Genomic DNA, 10,051 nt, shown 5'->3' on the forward strand with positions numbered 1-10,051 from the left:
CAACCCTGACTCACAACCTGTGTGCTCCAAGAGGGCGTGAGGTCACCCACAATGTTTGGGGAGATTCACACTCCAAACTTTAAAAATGTAGTTTTAAAGTTATGACACTTAGTAGGATAATGGACAGGAACTTCAACAACCGACTTGTACAAGGTAGTTCTAGACAAAGCATAAGAAATGCCCGTCAGCGTCTCTGTGAGGGGCGCTTGCGTCCAACGTCCCCCACCACGGGGCGGGTCCAACAGCAGGGATAACGGGCAGAACAAGGCCAACGGTGCCTCCTCCCAGGCGCTTCTGCCCCAGAACCGCCAGCCAGGCCTCGGGGCTCCCTCAGTGCAGGCAGCATGAACAAGCTCGCTGCTACGCCACCGTAACTGTGGTGGCTTTCATCTGGTCGGTTTTATACAACTACTGGAAGGTGGAAAGATACTATGAGAATTAAAGAAAGTCTCACAGTGTATCATCTCAACAGACTCATGTTTAGTGAGAACACCACGACCCTGTCCACACAGTCTTAAGAACGTGTTTACCTAAGGCTTTCAAGCTCCTTCAGCAGCTAAAAATAAGTGAGTTGTCAACACTGAAATATCAGAGCATCAGAAAGTCAGCAAGCCGGCTCCTGCGCCCTGGTGAAATCATTCACGAGGCTTAACAATCACAAGATGCTTGTCGTGCACTTCTGTCTACTCGTCTGAGTCACTAACAAGTAAGAAACACCTTAAGGTATTAATGGAGCTTTTATTCAACCCTGTACGTAGAACAGAGAAATGTCACAGGCAAAAAAACAAATGACATTTTATTAGTGCTTAATATAGCAACACAATAAATTTAGCACACAGTATTATGAAGTAAACTGAACGGCTGAAAACAGGCAAACAAACAAAAAAACCTGGATGTTTATTGTCAATTCAAAGCTGGAAGGAAAGAAATTGAAAGAAGAAAGTGAGCAGCTGCATCACTGTCTCGCCACGACTCTTTCCATCTCATAAAACTACGGTGACCCGGCTCTTCCTCCCCAGACACTGGCAGCATCCGTTACCCCCGCCCTGTGCCCTTCGTCCCCATGAATTTGACTAATGGTGAGTTTTGTGTCATGCGTACTGTAACACAATAAAAAATGAAAAACTATACAAATTTTAAAAAAATGAAATGCATAAAATGCTACATAAGGGATTCATCTGAATAAGAATACTGAACAAAACTTCAGCTGAAATTCAAAAGAACAGCGAAGGCTTCACTAATGGTACAAATGCGTGAGAAATCTGTGAAATGCATGAAGAACGTAAATCGGTGCAAACTTGCAGGCTGCTGAGAACCAACTCGCACTGGCCGTGCCCTCCTTCCTGCAAAGGGTCTAACTGAGACGAGTTTACTTACCCGAGCTGTGTCATGCCGCCTGCAAATCCCTCTTGCTGCATCCACACCGACTCGCGGCCCCCAGTCTCCAGGCTGCACCCAGAACGCTGACGCAGCAGGACCCAGGCCGGAGCCGCCACAGAGCCGCCGGGTACCCTCGGCTTCCACTGTATTTCCATCTTGCGGGCCTGCAGTTAAAATTAAGGGGGAAAACGTTACACTGTTTTGAAAAGTATTACTAAAGCGGTGGTGAGCACCACACCTCTACACGTAGTTCTACAAGCACGCTCAAATGCATCAGTCAAAGCAACTTTCTACGATACATGAAAGGGGCAGCAGCAAATACTGATTTATCCAGAAAATACTCTTATCTGAAAATCCAGCTTTCTGGGTTTAGGGGGAAAAAGTCACTGAAACTCCTTTGAAAGCTTCATCATTAGGAAAAAAATTTAATTTCCCTGAAGTAAAATGAAAAGTCACGTTTACAGAATTTAAGCAATTTAGGCAAACTACTACAAAACACACTGAGTTGGTGAAGTAGTTACAGTATGTTTTCATCACATCCTTGCCAAAGTAAAAGAAAGATCAATGCTTTTCTTTTAAAAGTGACTTCATTTGCTGGAGTTCTACTGCTATGCACAGCACATATTTTTCAGTCATTAAGCATCCACATTTAACAGCTTACAAATTCAGGCTCCCGCCTCCTTCCATTTCTACTTTAGAAATAAAATTAGGGAACTTAGCATTTCTCCATCAGAAAAATCAAACAGTGAAATCTCCAAGCCCTCACCCAAGCAGGTGGGGTGACCCGAGACCGCGCGTCTCCGGACTTGGCGTCACGACCCGCACGCTCACCTGCTGACTGGAAGGCGCCAACGGAAAACCTGGGCTCCTTTGCGCAAACGGATATTAAGTGCAGTAAACCCTCCTTCCATCACACAAAACTTAACATTTAAGTGCTAAATACCACGTTTTCACGTGTGTGTTGTTACCAGAGAAGAGCTGATGAGACCCTAATGAAGAAATCACAAAGGTCCTCTGTCTTTCCTCTCCCGGGGCAGGGAGGGAACCTGCCACCCGGGCTCTCGGGACAGAGGCTTGGGGATGTGGTGACTCAGTGTCCTGCTCGGTCTGTGCTGCTGACGTGACAGACCTTGGGGACGGTGGAGAAACCGGTCCACGCGGCCTCACCTCACAGCCGTCTTTTTAACGGTCACGTGTAACGGTCGTGACTGTGTCACGGTCACTGGGAAGCACTCGCTCATCTGCACGCATTGCTGGAGCAGCCGATGTGCCATCAGCAGCCGCTGAATCACACACTTATTGTGGGACCCAAAATGGCTGGACTGTGGACCTTAATAACCAGACCTACGCGAACACAGTTAAATGATGAAGGACGAAGCAGAAAGTAAAGAACGATTTTCATATAAAAATACTTTTCTGAAGAGGACTGAACATACTTGAATAACTTAAAAACCCCGCATAGCATATGACTGGAAAATTAGCTCAACAATTAACTTAGCCAAAAAAATTGAAAGCACACTGAAGCTTAATTGAAAACAATGTTCATTTTTTAAGAACTACAAGTACAAATCTGTTTTTTTGACCACAGAACATGTTTTGGAACCAAGATTTTTTTTTTAAAGAATGGCAATTGTCAATCAATTTTTTGGATCTAAACAGACAGATTAAAATACACATGGTTGTTTTCAAAAGTAAAAAGTGAAAATAATAAAAATTTAAAGCCAAGGGAACTTCAATTTCGGCTAATACTTGTTTAAATGAGGGGTTTCGTTTCTGGTTTTCTTTTTTTATGTTTTGGAAATACAAGATTAGCCTTAGAAACTGCTAGAAAGAAAAAATAAATCAACTCTGGAATTGCGGTGGCTCTCGCGGGACATCACAGCCCGGACACCTGAGGCAAGATTTTGCAGCCTGCTGAGCGCGCACTTCTCACGCAGATTTATTTCTGCAGCGAGACTGCATCCCTACGGGAAAGGGTCATTTAAGTGCTGATTTTAATAAAAAGAACAACTGCCCCCAGCTCACAGCATGCGGCTCCCTGGCACGAGCTGTCCGGACGCTGAGACAAGGGCAGCTGCTCCAGCAGCACCAGGCGCGCCAGGAGGAGGCTGGCTCTGCCCCTCGCGCCGCAGCTACTCTTAGGGTTTGCTCCCGCTCTTGACCAGTCTCTTCCCAGCTCTCCCGGCCTCAGTGGAGCTGCTGGGAAGACACTGCACCTCCTGGCCTGGACCTAGTTGTGGGGCAAGGCCCACCGGCAGCAGACAGACAGTGGGCTCCGGGTTGTCTGGTCAGGGCAGGAGTCCCCCCCGGCCCGTCTACCGGACCCCAACCGGCTCTGCCTGAGCACCGAGTACCGCCAGGGAAGGAGGTGGGAGACGGACCCCGTTCTTACCCCTGCACGCGGGGGACAGCTGCCCCGCCTGGGCTCCGGGTCAGGAGGAGCCGTCCTGGCCTCAGGCAGGTTCCACTCATTCCAGGCCGAGCAGCAGACGCGGTTCCCTGAGGAAACGTCACACGCCAACAGACCCACCGGCTGAGACAAGTCGAGCTTGTGCCCGGCGGGTGGAGAGGCAGGAAAGCCTGAGTCCGCGTCTGTCCCCGGCGCCCCTGCCGTGACTGACTGCTCTTAGTCTTTCTTTGCTGGGTGGTCCACTTCCCTTCAAATTTCAGGGTGACAAAGCCTTGTTCTTCATCAGTTAAGAGGGCTGCACCGTCTTCTGAAGTGGAAATGTGTGTCCACGTAGTAACCAGGATGCAAAGGCTGGCCTTCAGAAGAGTGTAAGAACCAACCTTTTATGCAAAACACGTTTTGATCTCTATCCAGCCGCTTCCCATGAAGAAGGGCAGTTTTTTTCCCAGGTCTCAGTGACATCCCTCTTTATAAAACACATGCGCCCTCTGATGAGATGAGGCCTGACACCACCTCAGCTCATCTGCGGTTTCCCGTGGCTTCAATCAATGTCAGGCCCTAGAGAACAGGAGGAGGGCCTTGCAGTTTGGAGATATTTTTATTTTAAGTTTTCTCACTTTAAAATTAGCAGAACAACACTGATGAAAACAAACACATGCCACAGGGTTAAAAATAATCGACAGAAGTTCCAAACGCAGGCGCAAAAAGCCTGTTATAACTCAATGAAGATGATACTAAAAACAAGGATGCCTGTGCACATGACAGAACTAAAACGGTAAATACGAAACAGAAATGGACTCACAGACATAGAACACAGACTCATGGTTGGCAGGGGGTGGGAAGGGACAGACTGGGATTTCAAAATTGTAGAACAGATAAACAAGATTACACTGTGTAGCACAGGGAAATATACACAAGATCTTGTGGTAGCTCACAGAAGGAAAAATGTGACAATGAATATATGTATGTTCATGTATAACTGAAAAATTGTGCTCTACACTGGAATTGGACACAACATTGTAAAATGATTATAAATCAATAAAAAAGGTTAAAAAATAAAAAAATTAAAAAAGTTCCTGATATCTATATTTAAAAAGTAAAAACTAATAGGTGAAATTAATGTTTTATTGGATTTAACATCCCAAGTATTGTCATTTCAACATCTAATAAACATAAAAATTATTGAGATATTTAAAAATAAAGAAAAATAAAACAGAAAAGCAGGGCAGAGGAAAAGCAGGGCAGAGGCTGCGGATGGGTGGTAAATAACAAACTGCCAGGTAACTGCACTATATATAGTTTATAATGAAACAGAATACCATCTGAACGCTTCCAGACATTGATGGTTAAGGTTTTATTTATCCAGGGTAACCTGATGAGAAAGACACCAGAAATGAAAGTGATTCACTAATTTCTATAAGTCAAAACAGACTCTATAATCTATGCGTCACACGGTCACGTGATCAAGGGACTTCTACTCAGTCTTGCTCAGAAGCAGATGAGGCAGCTTGCAGAGCACACAGGGTAAGCGGCAGCTTGCAGAACTGCGTGCTGGAAAACGAGATGCAGGTGGAGGGATTGAGAGGAGGCACAAAGGGATAAGACACAGGCACGCGCACCATGCACAAGGGCTGGCGTGAGCTGAAAACCAGGCTCCCAGCTGCCATAGCAAAGAAAATACCATCAGTCAGGAAAACTTGTTTTCATAAGACTTAAAAACCCACCAGCAGCCAGAGTGGCCCAGCTCCTCCTGGCCCTGAAACCTGACGGAAGTGGCAACTTGAAATGTCCCCTCTGCACCAGACCAGCTTCTCCCCAGACGCCACCAACCAACAGCAGCGCAAACTGCCAAAGCTTTCCCTGCAGCAACCCACGGTCCTGCTGCTGGGAAAGCGGCAGAGAGCAACGGAGCCGGGGGCATGGAGTCAGCCCTCGCGCTGCTGCCCAAGTGTGGTCTGGGGTCCCTGGGGTCCTGAGACCCTTCAGGGTTTCCCCAATCACAAAACTGTCCTCAAAATGACCAACCTGTTATCCACCTTCTCACCTTGGCTGGCGTATAGCAGAGGCTCCCAGAGGTTGCTCGACTGGTGGTGATATCACAACAGACTGAACGCAGAAGACCTGGGAACCTAACTTTTATTACGCCAGACATTAAAGATACTTGCAAAAGTGTTATGTAAATAAGCAACGGGTTTACTACTGTCATATTTAGATGTATAAATGTTTTTAAACTTCCCATTTTAACATCTGACCCAGTGAACACGACGGCCATGAGCTGCTTCTGCAACAACAGCTCCTTGGGATGCAGTCACTTTAAAGTACACAGGGGGCCTGAGACTTGGAGGTTTGAGAACCGCTGCCCTGGGGTGACGCAGGGAGCTAACATTTTGGCCACGCAGAACAATGACTGCCGATCATCTGGGGTCTTGGGTCCCTTTTGGAATCTGATGAAAGTCCCAGATCCTTCCTTCAGGAAATACACGTGGTCCACGCGTGAGTATGTGGTTTTGCCCATATTGGCTTCTCAGAGGCCGGGGAGGGTGGAGCTCAGGCTAGGAACCCAGGAGCTGGGTCAGGACGCACAAACAGCATTTGGTGTACACGTGGGATGAATTCAGCCACGGAAAGGAAAGAAGCAGGGACGTACTCCATGACGTGGGTGGACCTCAGAAACACGATGCTGAGCAGAAGTCGGACACAAAAAGCTCACACACCGTGAAGTGTCCAGGACAGGCAAATGCACAGGGACAGGGGCGGGGAGAGGCTGGGGGTGACAGTTTGGTCAGATCGGGTTTCCTCTGGGTGATGGGAGTGTTTTCAAACTCGACGGAGGTGGTGGCGGCACAATGCTGTGAGCGTGCTAAACACACTGAACTGTCCACTCTGAAAGAGTGAACAACATGCTGTGTGGATTTCAGCTCAAGAAAAAGTCAACACGGCAGCCTTAGAACCTCGGAGACTGGTCCACAGAGGACGGCACCGTCAGGTAACCAACTCGTCCAACTGAGGATGGGCCCAGGGGACGCGGACAGGCACCTGGCAGGTGCGACGACGTCGACGATCTCTCGAGGCACTTCTGACAGTCAGACACTTCTGACAGAGTGGCCGCCTCTCCCGAATCGTGGCAAAGCAGCTGCAGGACAGTTCAGAGAGAACCCTCCCTCTGAGCGAGAGGGAACACAGGGCAGAGTGAGGTCCACTGCAGGGCCACACAGTGTCTCAAGGGTCACCACCACCTTGTTACAGGGGGCAGAAGGGCAGACGGAGAACCAAACAGACCCTCCTCACGTTCTGCCAAGTGCCTGCCGGGTCCCAAGACCTCCCCACCTCAAACCTCAAAGTGGCATGAAGGTACTGGCTCTGAGAGGGACAGAGCCATGGGTCTGAGCTGGGCTCACAGCAGGCTCTGGGCAGAAGGAAAAGGAGGGCGCTGTCAGTGAAGTTTCAACAATTTGGTGTCACCCTTACTGGGATCGGACAGTCATCCGTAGCTAAGTCTAACCTCCCGACAGGTAAACAACAAGGTCCTCCTGCAGAGCACAGGGAACCACAGTCAGTGTGGTGTGAGCACCCATAACAGAAAAGAATACGAGAACGTGTATCTGTGTGTAACCGATTCACTATGCCGTGCCCCAGAAACTAACACAACACTGCAAGTCAACTGTATTTCAGTGAAAAAGAAAGAAGACATGTGCTCCATGTCCAAAAGTGACAGAGAGACTCACGTTGCAACACGGAAAAAAGAGAACTGGCATAAAGCTTTCTAGGAAAAAAAAGCCTCATAAAACTAAAAAATCACAGGGGAAAAAAAGCTCGGGGTCCATTTAGACAAAACTAAATCCACGTAAACTAGTAGAAGTCCACACTCGGCAGGACTGGGGCCCGCCCTTCCAGCTCTGCCTGGCTCCAGTAAGGCTTCCCGCCCAGGAAGCTAAATTATTGACGCAACTCTTACGGCAGGTGGAAGGGGGTTTTCTGCTTCACTGTCTTATCCTGTTGAAACGCACAAAATCCTTGAAGTAAAAATCTGGATAATCCAGGAGAAAAGTCAATTAAATTCTCGAGCCCAGGGAAAAAGCCTCAAACGTTTAACTGTGACCTTGTGAAAAATCACTTATATGACTGTGTATAAAAAAATAATCACTCTTAAAATGTCTTTCCAGAGACACCACACAACAAAATCTTCTCTTGGGGCAACTTGGAGGGGCTCCCGGGCATCCTCCTGGCCCCATGATGGCACTGACAGTCACCTTGGCTGTTTCGGGCAGAGCAGGTTGGGGCGCACGGGGTTGGACCTGAGAGTCCCCCCACTCTCTTGGCCCTCCAGCCTGCCCAGCCCCTCCCCTGGAGCTGGGGAGAGTGGTCTCCATGGGCAGAGGTGAGAGCATCCCTGACATGCTCCCCCCCAACCCGGTTCCTCGGTTTCCGGGACCACACTCTCTGGTCCTCCCACTTTTCTGACCAGCTCTTCTCCATCTCCCCCTCGGCTGCTTGCCCTACCCTGAAGTTCTGTTCTCCCGCCTCCACTCCTTCTCCTACAAGGCCTCCTGGACCATCTCTCTCCTGCCTGAACCCTCCCAGCAGCCTCCCTCCCTCTACCGTGAGAACAAAGACAGACGTCCCCTCCTGTGCCCCAGACCACCACACACCCGGGTCTGGGGCCCTCACCTGCCTCCTGCTGGGTCTCTGTTCCCTGGCTTTCTGGGCCCAGCCAGGGGGTCTTCCGATCTCCTGTCGTCCAGTCGCGTTTCCCACCCAGGGTCTGCACACGTCTGGCTGCCCCTCCTGCCCCCATCCACGAGAGCTCAGCTCACGCCGTGTTACTGTGGCTAAGCCTTCACTGCCTCCGCATGGGACCCCACCGTGCAGGTTCCTGGGGCCTGGGCCTCTCCCTGGCGCTGCCCCATCTGTAATAAACCAGCTGTGTGTTCAGCACCTGCCTCTCCTGCTAGGACAGCAGCTCCATCAATACCAGATCCACGTTCGTCTTGCTCAGCAGCGAACCTCCAGCATCCTGCACTGCACCTCTCTTGCACACAGAAACTGCTGAAACCCATCGTCCACCGTGCTTTCCACTACATTTCAAAATAACTGCACGTTTCCCAAATCTTCTCTCCTGAGCTCCAGACCTGCATCTCTCAGCAGCTACACGAGCCCTCTTTTCCCCTCGTTGGTGTGCTGTCCTCCTGCACAAGCCTCCTCTTCCCTCTACAGCCCCTGTCACGGTCAATACGACCACCACTGGACGTCCTAGCGAGGAACTGCAGAGGCCCTTTCTCTCCCCTCCCCGCCATTTCTGAATAGTTCTGTAAGATTGCTCGCCCTCCCTCTCTCCCTTACTCCTACAGACAATCTCGCTGCTCAGGTCCTCACCCCTTCTTGCCTAGGCTCTTGTAACAGCTTCCCAGCTGGTCTCCAGTGCCCACCACCCTGACCTCCCTCCCACCCAGTTCCCATTGTTTTGACAAAAGGCTTTTTGAAAACAAAGCTCAAAGGGGATCACTCCACACACAGCGCTCCTTCTTGCAGATCTTCCCGGGCTCCAGTGCTCTCCTGGAGAGACTACGCTCCTCAGCAAGGAACACAGGGCCTGATTCCGAGTCCTGCCGTTCCCGACCCTGAAGTCCAGGTTCCAGTCACCTGAGCCACTGCCAGTGCTCAAAGGCGCTGTCCCGTCCACTTCCTCTCTCACCAGACGCTCGCCCGCCCGAAACGTCCCTCCCTCCCCGTTCACCTGGCTGCTTGGGCTTCCAACGGAGCGCTGCTCCGAGTCCCCCGCCGCTCGGGGCCTGCATCTCGTCCACGATAACCTGCACCGGGGTCACTGGTCAGGCCCCCGCTGCGTGCCTCCTAGCCTCCGGCGGCGCCCTCCGCGCGCGAGCCGCCCCGGCCCGGCCCCAGCACCGGGCCCCCAGCCCAGGTCCTTCCCGGACTCCCTCTCCCGCCCCTCGGCGCTCCCCCAGCCCGGGCCCAGGAGGAGCCGAGCAGGAGGCGATGCCGCGGGCCACCTACCATTCTCCCCGGCGCTCACCAGCTTCTCGCCGGCCCCGACCACCTCCCGCCCCGGCCCGGCAGCGAGTCCTTGTCCTCAGCCCCCGGGACACCCGCGCGGTGAGGTGGCCGCAAGTCCGGGCCGCGAGACTCCAACTCCCGGCGTGCACTGCGCCGCCCGGCGGCCGACGGGATCCAGGCCGCAGGCCGCCTCTGACTCCCGACGTGCACTGCGCCGCCTGGGGACCGACGGAACCCACGCCCCGCCTC

At 51.1% G+C, this 10,051-nt stretch overlaps 1 protein-coding gene across 1 annotated transcript in view; it reads right to left on the reverse strand.

Moving 5' to 3' along the window:
• The window catches only part of LOC102526166 (inactive ADP-ribosyltransferase ARH2), a 33,667-nt gene extending 23,707 nt beyond the window's left edge, over positions 1–9,960 (reverse strand). The window contains exons 1-4 of the transcript XR_012080148.1: positions 9,803–9,960; positions 9,525–9,600; positions 1,378–1,544; positions 771–914 (exon numbers count right to left, since the gene is read on the reverse strand). The gene's annotated coding sequence lies outside the window, so the exon portion shown is untranslated. Of the gene's footprint in view, positions 915–1,377; positions 1,545–9,524; positions 9,601–9,802 lie in introns of the transcript that reaches the window.
• Positions 9,961–10,051: the final 91 nt, after the last annotated feature.

Source organism: Vicugna pacos, chromosome 14 (assembly GCF_048564905.1).
Source record: "Vicugna pacos chromosome 14, VicPac4, whole genome shotgun sequence".
Taxonomy (NCBI): domain Eukaryota; kingdom Metazoa; phylum Chordata; class Mammalia; order Artiodactyla; family Camelidae; genus Vicugna; species Vicugna pacos.